This window comes from Hevea brasiliensis, chromosome 2, assembly GCF_030052815.1.
Source record: "Hevea brasiliensis isolate MT/VB/25A 57/8 chromosome 2, ASM3005281v1, whole genome shotgun sequence".
In the NCBI taxonomy this organism is placed as follows: Eukaryota; Viridiplantae; Streptophyta; class Magnoliopsida; order Malpighiales; family Euphorbiaceae; genus Hevea; species Hevea brasiliensis.
In genome coordinates, this window is record NC_079494.1 from 18,026,247 (window position 1) to 18,047,541 (window position 21,295).

A 21,295-nucleotide genomic window follows, 5' to 3' on the forward strand; every position below is an offset into this window, starting at 1 on the left:
TGAGAGTTCTGATTGATTGTATCTTACTATTTTCATTATAGTAAAATTTTTTCTCTTATCTTACTCGTGGATGTAGATCTTACGGTTGAATCACGTTAAATCTTGTGTTATTCTTCTTCTCTTTTTAATACTGTGCGATTATGCGATTTGAGTGTGTTTACTATGTGATTGTGTGATTTGTGTGTGTACCTTAGATTTGCGTGCTTGTTATAACACATATATTTTAATCAATTTTTCTAATTTAATTTAAAATAGAATTCTATTTATAATTTTATATAATATTTCTTATTTTATATAAGTTTTTATTTTAAAATTGGATATGTTGTTGAAATTTTCCTGTATTGAAAATTCATTTTACTTCTTGAATTAATGGTTTTAATTATTAACTTAATTAAGTAATATTTAGTTACTTTTTTTGTTTTTTTTTATACTTTTTTATATTACATTTAAATTATACTAGCGTTAGTTTATGCCTATAAATTAATTTAGTTATATGTATATTTTTGAAACAATTCTTCTATATATTTTAATTATAATTAAATAAATTTTGTTAAATGAAATTGTGATTGAATTATAAAATCATAATAAAATTGATAAAATTATAAAATTTTGAATAAAATTATAAAACCAAAGATTTAAATGGAATGAAATTGCATAATTAAGTTTAATTATGAATATGCACCACAACACGTTGCAAGAAAACTAATTAAAATATATAATTAAAAATTGTCAAAATTACCCATAATAATTTAGTATTATGATAATAAAAAATTTATTTTATTTTATTTTAATTGGTTAATAAAAATAAAGTAATCAATACATCAATTAATGAAATCTTAATAAAGAATAGGAATTCTAATAGAATTTTAAACCAATTTCCACATAACTAAATCTATAAGTTTTAAAATCACAAATACATGTAATTTAAATGTAACATAAAAAAGTTAAAAAAAAAAAAAGAAAAGAAAAACGTAATTAAATAATACTTAATTAAGTTAATCAAAACCATTATTTTAATAAGTAAAATTAATTTTAAATAAAGGAAAATTTCTTAAACATATTCTCAACAAAATACAGAAACAAATTTACAAAATATTTTAATATTTATTAGTTAATTAGTATTAAAATTTTTATAGAATTGTATAAAAAAATTAAATTATTAGAAATTACAATGAATACAATGTATAACGCACGTTATAAAAAAGATAGTTTATATAAAAATCATTGCTTTCTTTTTCTTAAAAAAAATTAGTTTGTTTTATAAAAATTAAATTAAAAAAATCACTTTTCTTAAAATAAAATTGATATTTTTATAAAATTTAACTGAAAAAATAAAAAGTTTACTTTTTTAAAAACTTTTCTATTTTTAAAAATATTGATGAATATCAAATTGAAATTTTAAATGATAATTTTATTTTTTATGATTTTGTCTTTTATGGAAAATTTTTAATTAATTATCAAAATTTATTACTTTATTGTAATGTATGAAAATATAATGATAAGAAATTTTATATTAATAGCGTCATTGTTTACTTAAGTGCAATAAACGATGAAATTTTAAAACAAATGAAAAACTAAAAAGATGGAAAAAAAATTGCACTAAAAGGCTAATTGCTAACAAATTGCAAATGTATCAATATTTATATATATTCTAAAAAATAATATCACCTCAAAAATATAATACTAATATTTATTTTTATGTGTTCGAGAATGAGATCTTACATGATGAGTCACCACAAAAAAATAGTTTTTTCAGAGACGGAATTTGCGACGGAAATAAATCCGTCAGCAAAAATTTCTTTTAGCAATAGACTTTCAACGGATTAGTGACGGATTTCAATTTAAGGGAATATTGATGGATATTAAAACAATTAGCAACGGAGTATGAATGAAATTTGTGACGGATAATATTTCTGTCAGAAATCCGTCAAAAATTTTGGATTTTAAGACTTTAATCCCTAAAGTCGACAGCCACATTTTATCCTCTTTCTTTCAAAACACCTCTTCCTCTCTCTTTCTCGACAATAATGAGTTGCTCCCTCTTTCCGTTTGTGGCAATCCACCACCGTCGTTGCCATCACAGGTCACCATTATCGATTGTGCACAAAGCCCAACTGTCATTTTCAAGTTCCTGCTTGTGGTTTTAGCGCTCAACAGGTAAGTAATTTGGTTTTAATTTTGATTTGATTTTAGTTTTAGATTAGACTAGTCTGATTTTGAATTGGATTAAAATATGTCTTACTACATCTGCTATTACTTAGGCTTGATGATCCCAAAAGCGTAGTAGTGAAAGATATTTCACTAAAAAATATCTTACTGCATCAGTTGCTACTTAGGCTTGATGATCCCAAAAGCATAGTGAAAGAAGTTTTCACTTTCCCACTCTATCTCGCTCTCTCCTGGGAAATATTAATGGCTGCTGAAGAGGTTAATGAACCTCCATCACTCCCTCCTTACCTTGATGTACATCCACATCACTGTTTCTTTCTACTCCCTCCAAAATGAAAAGAAAAGAAAAGAAAAGAAAAGAAAAGAAAATTGTCTTTAATATTTCTTAATATTGTCTTAATAATTTTTAATGGGTTTTGTTCTAATTGATACGTTATTGTTCATCTTTCATTACTTTTCTTGTTTGTAACATTAAAAAAAAAAGTGATATTTTCTTGAGTTTCTATAGAATTACCCGATTTGAGTTTGCAATGGTTTGTTGCTGCTGCTACACTTTTAACTTTCTCAGATTAAGAGTAAAAAAACTTGGGCATTCTTTTGAACACAATTTTGGTTTTCGTTGCCTTAGTTTGTGTCACTGCTATTCAATTTGTGGTGTTCAAATGGAAAATAACGATTTCAATTTTATTTTTTTGTAATCCTGAAAAGTTTACTTTCTTCTAAACCTTCTCATCATGCATGTATTGGAATTTTTTTTGGTAAATTGCATTGTCTAATTTGCAAAATTCTTAATTTCTCTTTGTGTTTTGGTGGTGTTGAGATGATTTTGGCATCTATTGAAGCAATAGCGTTAAATTCTTTGTTGCATATGGGTTAATTTTTCTTTTATTATTATTCAGCATATCCTCACTTTGCATTTTCGTGATCACAGGTTTGCTTTTAGTCAATTTCAGTTTCTTTATCTTTAGTTGCTAGTGCTCAGTAGTCATATTTCCCAAGAAAGGAAAAGGGTTTCTGTATAATCAAATGAAATTTTCTCTAGCTTAGTTTATGGCAACCCTATGAAAAAGGGGTCTTAGAATATTACTGCAAGCTATTTCCCTTCAAACCCTTACTGTAAGAATGTAGACTTTTTGCAGGTTCTTGATTTTTTCTGATAAGGACACGTCACAATTTATTCTAATTCTGTAAGAGTTTTGCCGTTTTATGTAGATGATTTTGGCAGCAATTGTAGCTTTGAATGAGAAAAATGGCTCCAATAAGGAGAAATTGTAGGAATGACTCATTTTTTTGTGAGAGAATGAGCACTATTTTTTAATATTCCCGATGCATCTAATAATTAACCATAAGGAGAAATTATTAGGTGCACCCCTTGTGTGTTTGGAATAAAGTAATGAGGACTCAATCTGGAAAAGAAATATCATGATGTACGAAAAGTAACATTAATTATATTTCTTGTATGTTTCTGATCACAAAACAATTTTAAGTTGCTTATTAATTGCAAGGTAAAACAAGGTAGGTTCTCTGGGACACAAGCTTGGCTCTGCAACTTAATTAACATCTGTAGGGGGCTGTAGAAATAATGATCAACATCTATAATTCTCTTATGGCCCATCTGATACAACTTCCTTGAATCTCCTTCTAGTATATACTTTAAGCTTCCCAGGCCCATTAATTCCCACACCCTTCTACTACCCTGCACTACTCATAACAAGTATCCTGTTGGACTATTTGAAATTGCATCATTCCCTTATCAACTGACCTGATTTGAATGATGAACCTTTTTATATTTTCACTGTACAAATTCTTCTCTTTTTTTTCCCAAAAAAGCTCCCCAAAAATCCTAAGAATTGTAGAAGCTTAATCAACAACATTGTATTTGCTCCAAACTCGAAATTCATAACTCCATTTCATCAAATTACCTTTTATAAATGTCCATCTCGGTTTCATCTTTCAATCTTGAACATTCTAATTCCCAATTATTTCCCTTAAGCTCATTGATGGCCTACTTATCCAGTAAAATGCAACACCTTGCAATAATGTATTCAATTCGTTAGCCTCTTTTTCAATTCTAGAACTCAACTCTCTTAGCTTAATGCATTCTCTCACACACCTCTTAAGTGCATGCTCAACTCCCATTTTATCTAATATTTTGAGCTACAGCAATTCATTTTCTTTATTGAGCTGCTCTCGTTCACCTTCGCTTCATTTTTGTGTTCCAATTTCTGTGTTCTATAACTCAAAACTGCTTCTACTTCAGAAAAATACACACTTTGAAACGCTTACTTCAACAAAAAAATCAACTCCAATACTGTGAAAACCTCAACAATTTTATGAAAGAATTGCTGACAACATCCATTTATTTCCATAGAAAGCCAACAAGACACCCAAAAAATATTTCAAAATTAACTAACTCAGATCATCGTTTTATTTATAGTTATGCATTTTGTTGGTTGTAAAATTGTTTAGTATGTATTTTGTTGATTATACAATATGATAATTTTTATTTTGTAGACAAAGAAGTTAGGTAGGCCACCAAATAAGATTGAAGTATTTTGAGCAACTCACACCAAAAAGGGTACTGATGGTGTTTTCATTGATGGTAAATCACGACGGGTCGATGTAAGTTTCTTTGAAAATATTAATTTTACCACAATATTTTTCCAATTTAATTTCATTGTCATTAAGTTATATTGGACTATAATGTAAGGTTATGTGTGTTGGCTATTTATTTAATAAGATATTACTGTATTACATGTGTTCAGGAAGATTATGCAAGTGCAATTATGGAGAAATATGGTTCTAATTCTGAATCCCCACCAATATTTGATATTGATAAGTGGATAGAAGTATTTGGAGGCTTTAATAAAGGAAGGGTGTATAGTTTTGGGTCTTCTGCAAAATCTCAAACAAGTGGATCATCTACCTCCCAATCATGCACATCTGTTTATCCTAGGTCATCTTCTCAGCCTGCGATGACATAAGAGAAAATTCAGCAACTTATAGATGAAAAAACATCACGAATGAAGGCTGAGATGATGGCAGAAATACTTAATCAGGTGCGAAAGGAGTTAAAGACCACAGGTGGTACTCAGTTTGCAACATCTTCACATACAATCACTTCAGACTCCACAAATCCATAGGATAATCTAGATAATTGACTATGTTATTTATGTTTCCATTTAAAGATATTATTATGTGTGAAATATTAATAGTACTTATTCTGAATATGATTGTATTTTAACTTACATTTTGTTAATATTGGCTACTTTGTATGGACTATTTTACAACTTTATTAATATATGCATTTTAATTATGTTGATTAGGAAAATTATAATTAATATATTGTATTTATTTATAGATTTTTTTATTAATTTATTCTACAGGAATAACATAATAATTAAAAAAATAATAAATTTAATGATAAATAATATTACTTTTTTGACAGATTTACGACGAATTAGTGATGAAATTTTAAAATTATTTAAAATTATAAAAATTATTTATGCATTATCGACTGATCATATGACTTTAGCGACGGATTTAGTAACAAAATTAGATACATATTTTTTATGGATTAGCGATGGCATTTTTCTGACGACACTAGCAACGAAAAATTAATTCGGTTTCATTTATATTAGTGAAGGCATATAGTGTCGCTAAGTCCGTCGCTAAATGTTAGCGACGGCTAGAAATTTTGGTCGCAAAATTTTCTGACGAGTGTTTTAGCGATGAAAACTTGTCCATCGTAAATTAGTAGCTAAAATCTTTAGCGACGGAAAATAGCCCTTTCAGAAACGGATTTTGCCGTCGCAGATGGCCTGTTTTTTGGTGGTATGGTCATTCAAGTACATAGACTATTATTTTCTTTTTTTTTAATTCTTTAAATTTTATGTATAAGATTATTCTTACATGCATAGATTGTAAAAAAAATATTAGCGTTTTAACCATTACCTAAACCTAACACTTTACCTACTATGACTTTTTGAATTCAATCAAAGTAAAGTTATAAAGAACTCCCATTTTTCTCCAATGATTTTATACTTTTAAACTTAATTAAAATAAAATTTTAGTAGAAAAAGAATTTTTTTAACGATTTTATAATTAATTATTTTTTTAATTTTTTAATATTATAAATAATATAAAGAGAATTCTCTTCATTTTAAAATTAATTATGATTTTCAATAACCAATTAAATTTTATTTTACATATATATATATATGCAATAACAAAAAAATATTATAAAAATTTCATATTCATTGATTTACAAAAGAATATTTAGAAGAACATGAAATGATAATCTAAAACTGCTAATATATAAATGGTTATATTTTATAGTCTTCATTAATTTATAAGAGGTATTTTAATTTTTAATATAATATATATACTTAAGAAAATAAAAAAAATTTAAAATATTTTAATATTTATTAGTTAATTAGTATAAAAAATTTTTAAAATTACATATAAAAAAAATTAAATCACAAATATGAACAATAAGTATAATGTATAAAAAAAAATTTTTTTAAAATAATTCTTGAATTGAAAAGTTAACTTCAAAAAATATTGAATAAAATTACTTTTAAATATAAAAATTTATAATTATAAGTATAAAATTTAAATTTTAAAAAATAATAATTTGTTATATATTCAAGAGATATCCTCCATGGGACATGCATCATTGTCCCTATTTGATTGATTACGTAAGATGCCATGGAACATGCATCATGGTGCTTCTAAATGCCGCCCTTTTGCGACTCTTATCTGAATTCCAAGGCGTATCGGGAGAATTTATTTAATGTAATGGTTTATATATAATACAAATATATTATTGTACACTTACACCTTTTGATTTTTGTTTGTTGCATACTATTATTTTTTTAAACAAACAATATGTAAAGTCATCAGAGAGCGTGTTGTCACACAAAGAGAAGCAAGTGGACTAGAAAATTTGTTGCGTACGTGGTACTCTTTCTTCTTTTATGCATGATTTTTCACTTCCATGATCATGGACCAACACCATAAACCAAGATTGACATGTGAGGAGCTACAACGCTTTGGCCAGATTCCAATGTCAAAAAACTCCAATATTGACGTCGAGATATGGATCAGAGTAAATTATTAGGTGAACTTGTATATTTTCATTAATAAAATAATGAGTTTTATCTTTTTATTTTTATTGAGTAACTATTTTTATGGAGAAATTATATACTGACTCGATTATACCAGCTAACATATACCAAAACTCAAGAGAATCACCTATTGCAATCAAAATCATTTTTTGCTTATTAATATAATTATAGCAATCTCTTTTGGTAAAACCAACACATTCACTTCCCCCCAACTTCTTTAGACAAATAAGCATAAGCATGTTTGGTACTCATACCTGCATTGATCATTGAGTTTATGACACTAGCTTTGGAAGTAGTTAACTCTCTATTAGACCTCAAGAGGTGAATTTCACTAGGTGATGCAAATTTATGGTTATAGTCTGATGTAAACTTTGTGACCTTCCACATGCCATCTACAATTGTAAAACGGACCATAGCTGGACAACCAATTTTTGTTTCAAATCTATTACGATATCTTGTTTCATAAAGTTTAACTTTTTTACTAAAACCTTCATTTGAACAGTAATACTCTTTTTGTGAAATATCCCTTATGCCAACATGATATCTAGTGGTTCCTCTCCTAATGCTAAAACCAACTCCAATAGCATAATCATTATATAGCCTATATGCCTCACCTTCATTGTAGACCACTGTGTTCATTAGAGCGTTTATATCTTTTTCATTTCGACTAACATATCGAGTCTTATTGTCAACAACCTCATTTTTCACTACTTCATCATCTTCAAGGGATATAACTATAATAAAAATTTACAATACATCAATATAATAATTAAAAAATTGAATATTTAAGCAATTTATTATAATAGGAAATGACAATTAAAATAACTTTTTAATTATATTTTTTTTATAATTGTTGGAATCTGTCATTATACCAATTTCTCCAATTCAATATCACAACAACTCAACTCAACTCAACTCAACTAAGCCTTTATCCCAAAAATTTATTAGGATTAGCTATATAGATTCTCTTTCTCCACTCTAAATGATTTTGGGTTAAATCCTTGGAAATATGTAATACTTCTAGGTCATATTGTACTACTCTCCTCCAAGTCAGTTTAGGTCTACCCCTTCTTTTCTTTCTATCCTCTAACCCAATGTGCTCTACTTATCTAACTGGAGCCTCTGTATGTCTACGCTTCACATGACCAAACCACTTTAATCTCCCTTCTCTCAACTTATCCTCAATTGGCACTACTCTAAACTTTTCTGTCATACCTTATCCTTTTGTAAGGCATAACATGATCCCGTAGCATATCTAATGAATTACTGAACTTCACCTACTGATAACTCATTAAATATACTACAATAGATTTTAAAACAATTCTAACACATTTGAGAGTTTTAAGTGATCATAAAATAGTGGTTAAAGTGTCCTTTTAAAATTTGGTTAGATGTCATAAATTTTTTTTTTTTTTTGCATTTTTAAAATTTTATAAAATTTTGACAGAATAACAGTTATAAATATAAGAAAATAGTTCTTCAATTCACCTGAAAAATCAATTTGCAATAATATCCAAATCCAACTCAACATTTTCAACATGTCACAATTCATTTCAAGCAATCAACACATATATACAAAAGTAAGATTTCAAAATTTGCAAACTCAAATATTATATAAGACTTTTTATACAACTGCTCAATATTCATGATCATATACATATATGTATTGTAATTACATCAAAAAGAAAAATACAATGGGTGGTTCTAATATACCCGAAAATGAGACCACAAAAAGGCTCCAATCTACAACTCACTCAGCCGTCTAAGCAGACTTCTTCTTACTCCTACCTGCGACAGCAAACAAGTTATCGCTGAGTATTATACTCAGTGGTGCACAACTATAATTTAATACTTGAAGTAAGCACAATTTACCAAAAATATAATAAGAGTTTTCAACATTCATCTAACGCTCATATTTTCAAAAATATTTTATCAAATAATTTCAAACATTGGTGTTGCCACAATTCACGCAACTTAGGTCATGACATAAAATTTTCAATCAATGCCATGTTATACACAACGACAAAGCAATCTACAATGTAACACCCTTATATTAAGCAGTCTATACATTCCACTGTTTCGGTGACCCGTGTCTGTCCGGATAGTCAGGATGTCTAGACATATGCTTATATCACCTAGAAAAGCCCTGAACAAAAATTAATAGTAATTACCAGAAGGCAAAATATAAATAAGAAAAATAGAACATAAAAGGTTAAATGAGCCGGGAGTTACAGCGATGCGTGACCTTACCGGAAAGTGACTGCGAGGTCAGTTCCAACCCTAATTTTGAATGGGAAATTATGACACCACAGTCCTAAGAATTATTGTGAAGCTAGTGGAAAAGAAAAAATCACAAAAAAGAGTTGATAAGTAGGTCAAATAATTAGATCAGGGTTTCGGAAGAAATACTAAATTATTGGTAAACTGGATCAGACCAGCGAGGGGCAAATTGGTCAATTCACCCTTAGAGGTGACTATTGGCCTAAATGTCCATTAATATGTGAGAAATCAAATTTATGAAAATTAGATTTTAAAGTGAAGAGTTTATGGAAAGGAAGAGAAAAGAAATTAAAAATCAAACTTAATGACATCACCATGACATCACTTAAGTGATGCAAGCATGAGACAAAAATTATTTTAAATTGTAATTTATTTATTTTGGGGATAATTACACTTAAATAATAACAAAAATTAAAAGAAAACAAAAAAGTTGTCTTCCTCCCTACCTATGTCGTCCCTTACTTCTCTCTGATCTCTCTCTTTGTTTTTCGCTTCCACCATGAAAGCTCCCTTCAAGCTTCCATAAATCCTCATTCTAGCCATAAATCTCATAGTCCCCTTAATTAAACCTTGTCTTTGAGTCTTGAAAAGAAGATTGGAGCAAGAAAGAAAAGGAAAAATTGAAGAAATAAAGACTTGGAAAATCCAACAAAAAGGTTAGTGATGAATTTTCCAATTTCCTCTTTATATTCATGCTTAGCCAATTGAACTAAGTAAGAAATTATTGAAAAATGAAACAAAATGACATGTTAAAAGACTACATAAATTTCGGCCAGCCTAGGGTTGATGGGAATTGAAGTGTTTGATGAAGTTATATCATGATTTAAAACTTGTGTAATGTTAAATATATGATGTGGACATTAAATTGTATGAATTAGAGTTATTGATAAATTATGGTTCTTGAACCATGAGAAATTGGGGAAAAAATTAGAGATTTTGAGATTTGATGCAATTGGACCTAATTGAGGTTTGAAATAGTCAATTGGAGTCATTTAGAATGTGTTTGAATGGTTAAAATTGAAATGGGATTGTCAATGTGTGATGTCCAATTCTAGATAGCTTGACCCTTACCCATTCAAATAGTTATAACTGAAAATTGGTTACCCCAATTAGTGTGAGGCTAATTGGAGATGGAAATTAATACATAATGAAACAATTTTGGTGGAGAAACCTTGCCCTAACACTGAACAAAAATTGGTGTAAAATTAGGTCAAATCCAGATTAGGCACACTGCCCCTGTACAAAACTGATCATAAGAACAGTACTTGTTCTAATGGTCATAACTTGGTCTAGGAAGGTCCAAATGACCTAAATTTTATACCATTGGAAATCTATGACATAATACTACAACTTTGATGAAGAACACAATCCCAAATTCTGCCCATAACTAAGTCAAATTGTCAATCAAAGTTGATTGCTCAAAACTGCCAGAACCAAAATGGTACCCAGAATTCTGGGTTTGGACCAATCCAGCCAACCTTAGAAAAATATGCCTAACTTGAGCTACAAAACTCCAAATGGAGTGATTCAAAAATAGAATTAAAGCTAAGACATTAAGAAACAACTTTGATGAAGGAAGTGTGGCCAAATTTCCACTGTAGATATGGTCAATGGAACAGTAAACTTGGGTACCCAAAAACTGAAATTTTGGAATTTTACTTAAGGAACTTTGAAATCCAATTGGCAACCAGTGCCAACAAAATTAAGACCCAAAATGTGGTATTATAGGGTATTTGGAAATGGCATATCTATTAAGTATGGAAAAGTCAACATTTTGACCAATTGGTCAAATGAATAGTAACCATAACATACCACATACAAGAATTCAATTCTTAGGAGAAAACTTTCTAAGTAAATTTAGTATGCAAAAATGAATTAGTGGAATTAATTATTATAGTTGGTTTGGAATGGATACTGAAACACTTTAAAACTTCGTGTTTCAGTTGAAATGGGATCTTCGAAGGAAGAAAGGAAATTTGATTAAAACAAGTCAACGAAAGAGGTTTGTACACAACTAACTCTTTTGTTATTTTTCACTTCCAAATTGATTTGAATAAGTTTATTATATGATTTATGATTTTTATTGTGTTGAGAACTTTAACTTATTGAATGAAATTATATAAATTAAATATAAATTTTTTTATGCATTTAAGAATTTATTGCATGATTTTGAGATTTGTAAATTTTGAGTTTGATGTGTTGCCAACCTTGAGCATGTGACACCCCTTACCCGTGTACAGAATATCCGAGTAAGCAATGCCACACGGTGTATCGGCACACTCTATTTTACCTTAATCAATTTTTGTCATAGTTTTGAATATAGTTTATGAAATATAATTTATTTAAGCCATTTATCGAAATTATAATTTATTTGGGATTCCGAAAATTTTATAGAAAATCCGGCAGAGTACCGGCTATAAATGGAGAAAACAGTTCTTCGGAACCTGTGAAAAACACTTCCTATAATCATATTCAATCATCTCAAACTCCCATATCAAAATCTCAATATTTTTCAACAACATTTCCATTTCTCAATCGTTCATCTCATGTAATAATCATGTAAAAGTCATAAATAAATATTCACTTTTCCATTCACAAACACAATTTCCATTATTTACATGAACATCAAAATACATTACATAAGTTTTAATTTCACAAAAGAAAATAAAAGTTAGTTACAAAATACCAAAATGAAACCTAGTGTCCTACCAATGCACTGAAGATGGTGAGGTGACACGGACACTATGCAGAGCTGCAGGATGGACTCACCCATGCGGTCTCGCTCACGATCGATCTCCAGAACCTACGCGTGGAAAAAGCAACGCGCTAAGCAATGATGCTTAGTGGTGCAATAATAAAATAAAAGAAAATAGCAGAAAATAAATATGTATTAAATGTATATGTCTTATTTGTTTTGTATTTGTTATATTCATTTATTTCCTTAACTTTGTCCATTTTCATTCATTTGGTTGCCCAAGTAACCTATACTGGACGACTGGACTGGATAAACGGGTAAACTGGCACTGGGTATCAAGTACCTCGGGCCGTCACACCATCGGTCACATATGTATCTCCCGGTGTGCAACAGAACAGCTAACAAGCTGTAAACAATATTAGGCACGAGGCCAAGTCTCAACACAATATCAAAATGGCTAAAAGCCATAAAATCACAGAATGGCATAATGCCATGTGCGATCGCTAACTGAACCCTATTGGCATGCCAAACTATCCAAACCAATCTTGTTAGGTATACTAGAGCATTTGATACTTTAAAATTCTTCAATTTGTGAATTTCAAGTTTTGGTGTTACTATTCACTTCATTAGTCAACAAAAATGTTGACTTTTGGATAGAAAATAGGTGTATTGGTTTTAACACTCCCAATGTACCACATTTTGCATTTAAAACTTGTTGGAATTAATCACCAAATTCATTCCCAAACTTAGCACTAAGGGGCAGAATTTTCAGTTTTTGTACCATAAATTTACTGTTCCATTAGGGACTGTTACAGTGGAAATTTGAGGAAATGGTAAACATAAAAGTTGTTCCTTATTTTGTCTAGTTGAATTTCATTTTTTGAATCACTCCATTTGGAGTTTTGTAACTCCAGATATGGTCCAAAAACCACAGCTAGCCGGATTGGAAAACTACAGAATTTACCAAATCTACAGTACAATGAACAGTGACTGTGAGTGCCTTGTTGGACAGGTTCTAGTCATAATTTGGGGTAGGTTTCTTCATGAAAGTTGTTTTTCTATATCTTATCTTGTTGCTGTAAAAATTTCAGGTCAAATGGACCATTTTACAGTGAGTTATGGCTTACTGTTCATTTGGTCATTCTGCAGAATCTGTTTGCAGGGCATCCGGATTGGGGCCAACTTTTGGTCCACTTGCTTTGGTCTTTTGGGCATGGTTTCTTCAGAAAAATTGTGCCATTATATGTCTAGTTTCATGTCCAATTGGCCAAATACCAATTGAACCTACACAGCCAAAGATATGGCAGTCCAAACAGGCTGGACTCACAGCCTCCCTGCTGCTGTCACTAGGCAGCCTACCAAATCAGTGTGTAACACTCTAATGCACTTCAAATTATGGTCAAATTACCTCAAATGGTCACTAATTGACCATTAGAATGTTCACTCATCATTTCATAAGTCAAGTCCAAATTTCACTCCCAAAACCCTAACCCTAATTGACCAAGCCTCCAATTCATGCATCCCACTCCTAATTTGCTATACTAATCATATAATTTATAAGAGGGGCAGCAATATGTCACTTTAAACCAAGATTTATCCTAACCCTAACTCATGTCAAGGCTGCCAAAACTTCATGGAATATAACCATGCTTCATTAATTCAATTTTTGTCAAATTTTTAACTTAACTTAGCTCAAATTCATGATTAGAAAGATGTAAAAGCAAAGGTTATGGCACTAATCTCTTTGGTGATTTTCTAAGCTTGTTCACAACTCACTTTCTTCCACTTTCTTTTGTTTTCTTGGCTGCCAAACACTTCTCCTTGATGTGAGTATAATTTTTTGTGAAGGGAGGATAAGGTTTTGAGGTGAATTGAAGTGGGAAATGAAGCTTAAGGGAGCTTTAATGGTGGTTTGGGTGGAAGGGAAAATGGGTTATGGGAAATGGAAGAGAATTGCAGAAATTGTGTTTATTTTTTTACTTCATTTTAGTTATATTTATCTCATTTTAATTGGCTTGTTAATTTCTAATTGGTGGGAAGCTTTTTAATGATGTCATCCTATGTCATAAATCTAATTTAATTCCATTTTCATTTTCTTTTCTTTTCTACTAACTTTAAATTAATTTTTCATCAACATTAATTCATATTTTATTTCATAATAATTATTTACTCAACTGGACAAGTCAGCCAAAAATCGTCTCTGAAGGCGAAATGACCAAAATGCCCTCCGTTTGGCTTAACGGGTCAAAATTGTCTGTACCGATTGAAAAATTTTTCTAAATATTTTCTTGGCATTCTAATGCCATAGGAACCTCAATGACCCTTCTCTGGAGTCTCAAAAATTATTTTATAATTTTCCCTCGATCTAGGGCTCCTAGTTGCGAAGAAGCAACTTCCCTCCGTTACCCATCGCTTGGGCACCGGCTCATTTGACTTAGTTGTATTTTATTTCTAAAATTTTTACTAAATTTTTCTTATTAATATTTAAGTTAATTATGGTTCCTAACTTTAGTTTAAATATTTTTCCGAACGTTCTAGCTGTCCGGACCAACACCGGTCACCGGAACAGTAGAATGTACGGAGTTGCTACCGGGAGGGTGTTACAGAGCATGAAATTATAATGATTAAATATGTTAATGGTTTGTAAACACTTCTATGAATTGCAATTGTTTTGAATATGATTTGAAACTTTAGTTGATATGGCAATATGTTTTGTGTTATCATTAGCTTGTCTAGTGAGATATCTCCTCCACTAGATGGGGTGAGTTCCTTCCTCTCTGGCTTGCCAGTTGGGGAAGAGTTTGGATGAGTACTCATATATACTAGCTAGTCTTTGTTCATCCCTTTTAGCCTCAGTTATTGGGAGAGTTTGCCTTGTCGTGGTGTACAACATGGCATCGATCGTAAAATTTTGTGTCATAGGTCCAACTGTGTGAATTATTGGCAATGCTCTTTAAATTATGCATAATTTGATAAATTGTAGTCGAAATAAATAATTTTTTAGTGATTCAAAAATATTATATTGTTTCATGATTTAAAAGAAATGTAGATAAATAGTTACTATTTGATCAAAATGTTATTCAAATGAATAATTTGCATGATTGAAAATATTGATTTTTGTATGTCATGAATTTTGAAGAATTTAGAAATTATAAATTTTTATCTATTATGAGTTGTCAAAGCATAAGTTGTATTAAGTTTAAATTATTAGTTTATGCACCACTGAGTTCACCACTCAGTGATAGCTTTACATGCTATCGTAGGTGAAAGAAAATATAGAGTAGCTGAGTGAGATTATTTGAAGACAGTGGGACTATCTTCGGGTATATCATAGGTATACCCTTGTACATTAGATTTTGATATAATTATATAATTATATGCATTTAATTTCATTTGAGCAGTTGCATTAGCTCTTTTGTAGTATTATTTTTGGAATGTAATCAAATACAAATTATTGTAATATTATCTTGAGATTTTACGTACTTATAAAGTTTTGTACTACTAAATTTTTTACACTCTCATTAATGTAAATATTAATTTTGTTACCTTAATGAGATGTTTCAATATTTGATTTAATTCAAACTGTGTATTTGGTTGCTTGTGCTGATTTATGAAATGAAATTGAATAATGGAGTTGTGGTTGAGAAAATATATAGGGAATGTTTTTCTTTTCAGGTTTTGAAGAACTGTTTTCTCAAAATACAGATGACACTCTACAGAAATTTTTGCAAAAATTGCAGAGATTTTAAACAATTAAAAATTTGATTCATGATTGGACTTCAAATAAAGTTTTTAATATCTGAAAAAAAAATTTACCATCCAATTTAAACAAATGAATGGAAATTGTTTTAAAAATCCCTTGTAGTATATTTAATGGGTTACCGATAGGTATACTATTTTGATCATTTATTAGGTATACTACGGGATCATGTTATACATTACGGAGGGGTAAGGTGTGACATACAACCTCACTAACTGAAATTAATGAGAGAGGTGGCTAGCTAGCTATATGAGTACTCATCCAAACTCAATCTCAAAATGGCAAGCAAAAGAGGGAGGAAACATAATCAAACTCAACTCCATAAATGGAGGAGGAACACAATAAAATTTGTCATGCCAAGTGTGGTTTAAAAAATCAATTCAAACTATTTCATTCAAATATTTCATTACAAATCACTAATCATATTTCATTCAAAATTTTCACTTATATAGTAGGCAACACACTATTTCTCAAATTAATTTCTCAATGCCATAACAATAAAAAATCATTCACACACATTTATTCAAATCAATTTCCAAATGAAAAATGAAGAATTAAAATTAGCTTTGCACAAACCTCTTTATCTTCTTCTTACTTAGCTCAACTTCTCCTTGTCCTTTGAGATTTCTTTCTCCACTGAAAATACATAATGTAGATGTCTTAATACTTAATTCAATTACCACTAATAGCTAATTAATTAAATGCCTAATGAATGCCTAAGTTAAGCAATTTCAAAGAGTTTGGGTTTTGGACAGATTTATGCCCAGACTTTTGAACCCAATTTCAACTTAGTTCTAGTCATAATTTGATAAGGTATTCTTCATGAAAATTGTACCTCTAAGTCTTAGTTTTATTTTTCATTTTAAATCACTCCATTTTGAGTTTGGTAGTGAAAGTTATGGTTTATTTACCATTCGGGTATCAAGTAGTCAATCTGACCAAGTGCAGGAATTTCCAGAATTTGATTCCTAACTTGTCATAGCAATTTCTCTAAGTTGCATTTAGTTTTAGGTTCTGGTCAAAACATCAAAGTTTTACTTCTAGGTTTTATGAAGATTTTGTTTTGAATTACTGCATTTACAGTTTTGTGGATCAAGTTATGGCATTTTTGCCAAAACTGGTTGGATGGCCATTTGTCTAAGATTTCAGGTCAGTTTGGTTCTAGTCAGAATTGTTGACCTAATTTATTCTAGCGAAGTGGTTAGGTTAAAGTCAAATTTTGGGCTCATGATCCCCATGAAAAATGTACTTCTATATCTAACCTTTCCAATGGTACAAGAATCAAGTCATTTTGACCTTCCCAGAGTGAGTTATAGCCATTTGAACATTTACTGTTCATTTAGTTATTTTTCTAGGTCCAGCATTAGGTCACCCAAATTCAAGCAATTTTTAGGTCATGTTAGGTTCAGTTTTGGAGTAGGGTCTCTACATGAAAAATCTCACTTTAGGTCTTAAGTTTTATCTCTAATTAGCCTCACACCAATTGGAGTTACCTAGCTCTACTTATGGTCACATAATCACACTAGACTCAAGGTCTAGAATTTCCAGCACATCAAACACACTTTCTATCTCATTAATTCATTTCAATCACTACTTCAATTCACAACCAAAGCTCATCAATTGGTCAATATTTGACCTTAACAACATTAATTTAGCATTATAGCATAATTTTCCCAAATTGGTTCAAAACCCTAAATGGTTATCTTCTCCATCTCTTGCAACTTATGCAATTCATGCAAGCATAACTCAATAATTATATACATATCCTTAATCAAGCTAGAATTCATGTTTAATCAAATTAAATCTCATTAAAACCTTAATACTCCATGGCTGGCTGAATTTCCCTATTTCCCAAACAACAATATTTCTTTCATTTTTCATCTTATTTTCTCTTATTTAACATTATTCCTATGAGTATGTGCTACTTTAGATGAAGAGAGAGAGACTTACCTCTATGAAACTTCTTCCACTCTTCAAGTCTTTCAATTTTCCTTGAAATTCTTCCTCCTAATCTTCTTATCAAGGCCAAATTAAAGGTTTATGGTGAGGTAACTATAAAAATTAGGGGTTAATTTTAAGGTTTGAAGAGTTTAGAGTACGCATTAATGGTGGAATTTGAGAGGAAGGGAACGAGAGAACAAGGTCGGCAATTATGGATGGAAGAATATGAGTATTTTTTATTTTTAATTTACCTATTATCTTATTTATTTCCATCCATAAATAATTTCATTTAATTATAATTTTAAATGAGGTCATGCTTACACCTTGGTCATAAAGCACTTTAGAATTTGAATTTTTCTTTTCTTTTTCCTTTCTTCCACCATATCTCTTCACTTTTAATCTATTTTTCAATAGTTTGATTTTACACATTTTAATGGATATTTAGGTAAAAAATCACCTCTAGGGGTGAATTGACCAAAATGCCCTTCGTCGGTTCAATCCATCTTTCTAACAGTGCTTGGTAACTCTTTGAATGATGATTCAATTATTTGAACTTGTTTTCTTTTTATTTCTATGGTTTTCTCATTCTCAATAGTTTCACAATTATTCCTTAGCCTAGGGTGTCATGGGGTCCTACACGAATTTATGGTAGCAACTGAGCTCGCAGTCGCTTCCTGTGTCGGTCACCCATCGCCAGGACCTCGGCTCATTTAACTAATTAGGTTTTGTTTTTCTTATTTCCATTTCACCTTCATGTGATTTTTATTAATTTTTATTTATGGATTTTCTAGATGACTTAGATATGGTTCTAAACATCCTGACTATCCGGACAGACACTAGTCACTAGAACAGTAGAATGTATAGACTACTTAGTGTAAGAGTATTACATTTTCTCTAATACTCTCATTGTAGACTTTATCTAGTCTAGTATGGCCACTCATCCACTTTAACATTCTCATCTCCGTAACTCTTATCTTAGACACATATGACTCCTTCATTGCCCAACACTCACTACCATATAACATAGCCTATCGTATGGCTATACGGTAAAATTTTCCTTTCAACTTATTGGGAATCTTACGATCACATAAAACTTCTGTTGCACATCTCCACTTCAACTATCTAGCTTTAATCCTATGACTAACATTCTCCTCACATCCCCCATCTACTTGAAGGATTAAGCCAAGATATTTAAAGTGATTATTTTGGGACAATACCACTCCATCCAAACTAACTCCTTCCCTATCACCAATTCGGCCTTCATTAGACTTGCAATGCATGTATTCTGTCTTTGTTCTACTTAACTTAAAGCCCTTTGTGTAACGCCCTCACTTAAGGTAGTCCGTACATTCTACTGTTTCGACGACTAACGTCTGTCCGGACAGCTAGGATGTCTGGAACTACACTTAAACAAAGGTGAGGAGATATAAATTGACTAAATTAAGACTAAGAAAAATTAAGAAAAAATAAAAGAAATGAAGTGCAGATAGGTTAAAGGAGCCGGAAGTCACAGCGATGGGTGACACTAATGGGAAACGACTGTGAAGACAATTGTCAATCCCATACTCGTGAGAAAACCCTGTAAGATAAATATTGGGATTGAATTGAAGGTTTTATGAGAATTAAATAATATTAAAAATGTCAAAGAAAATTTAAGAAAATTAAGTCAATTGGTACAGACAGATATAACTCAATAAGTTCAATGAAGGGCATTTTGGTCATTTCATCCTCAGTAATGAATTTTAACCTAAATGTCAATCAAAATGAGTGAGAATAAAACCTTAAAAAATAAATTAAAAATTTAGAATTTGTGTAGTGGAAAAGAGTAGAGGAAATAAGAAAAGAAATGAAATTTAAATAACCTTTATTACATAAGCATGACCTAAAGGTGATGTAATTAAAATTGTTAGCCAATGAATATAAGACAAGCATATATAAATGAGACAAATTAACTTATATAGCCAAAAAGAAACCATCTTCTTCATTTTCCTTAAGGTTGGCCGAACCCCATGGGAGTCCTTCTTCCACCATTTTCATCTTCCTCAAGTTTGAATTCTCTTCCATTCTCACCCCAAAAACCCTAAGTCCCTTCACTAAAAATTAATTTTACACCTTGAGGGAACTAGTGGCAGCCAAGAAAGAGAGAAATATTGAAGTTTTTATAAGCTTTGACATCTCTTGATCAAGGTTAGTGTACAATTCCCTTAACCTCACTCCTTTAAATATGACAAGCATGTTAAAATAAGTTAGTATGGCATGAGAATTAAAGGAAATGATGAATATATGATGGGTTGAAAATTTCAGTAGCCATGATAATGAGGAGAGTTTGATGCTTTTAATTGAATTAAATTAGTTTAGTAATGATGCTTGATGAGTTTGTATGCATTAGAAATTGTATGGATTGAGTTTGCATGAATAATGAAAATTGAAATTAGGGTTTTGACCAAAAATTGAGGTTTTTATGTTATGGCTTGAAATTAGGATTTTTGAGACCAATTGTTGCCTATTTGAAGTACCATGAATGCAATTGCAGTTTGGGAGATTGGTGGAAATGAAAATTTGGGAGTGTTGTTTTCATGCAGGTTTTGGGACCTATGAGTCCAGCATGTTTGAAAAGTCATAAGTTGAAATGTATTGCTCCAATTGGTATGAGGCTAATTGGAGATGATACTAGAGTCATAATGCCCCTTTTTTCATTAAGGAACCATGCCCAAAAACTGCCCCTAACCTGACCTGAAAACTACTTGAATCCGGACAACCCTAATCTGGACCCAAAAAAATGACTAAATGAACAGTAATTATTCAAATGGCCATAACTTATTCTAGAAAGGTCAGAATGACCTGATTCTTGAACCATTGGAAAAGTTAGACATAGGAGCACATTTTTCATGAAGAATATAGAGCCTAATTTTGCCCCTAACCCAACCAAATTGCTAGCACAAATTAGGTCACCAATTCTATCTAGAAACAAACTAACCAGAAATTCTAGACTTAGGCCTATCCAACCAGTTTTGGAAAAAATGTCATAACTTGCTCTAAAAAAACCGAAAATGCAGTGAAACCAAAGCCAAAATCTCTACAATACTTAGAACTACAATTTTAGTATTTTGACCAAAACTCAAAACCAAATGAAACTTGGTCAATTGGCTAGGTCAAGTCAGCATGCCAAAACCTGAAATTTGACCAAATAACCACTTGACCCCAGAATAGTTTTTATACTATAACTTTTAGTAGAAAACTACAATTAGAATGAGCCAAACTGTTTTGGAAACCTAAGAGATAGGGCTCAAACTTTGATTTTGAAACTTTTCTCAAATTTTG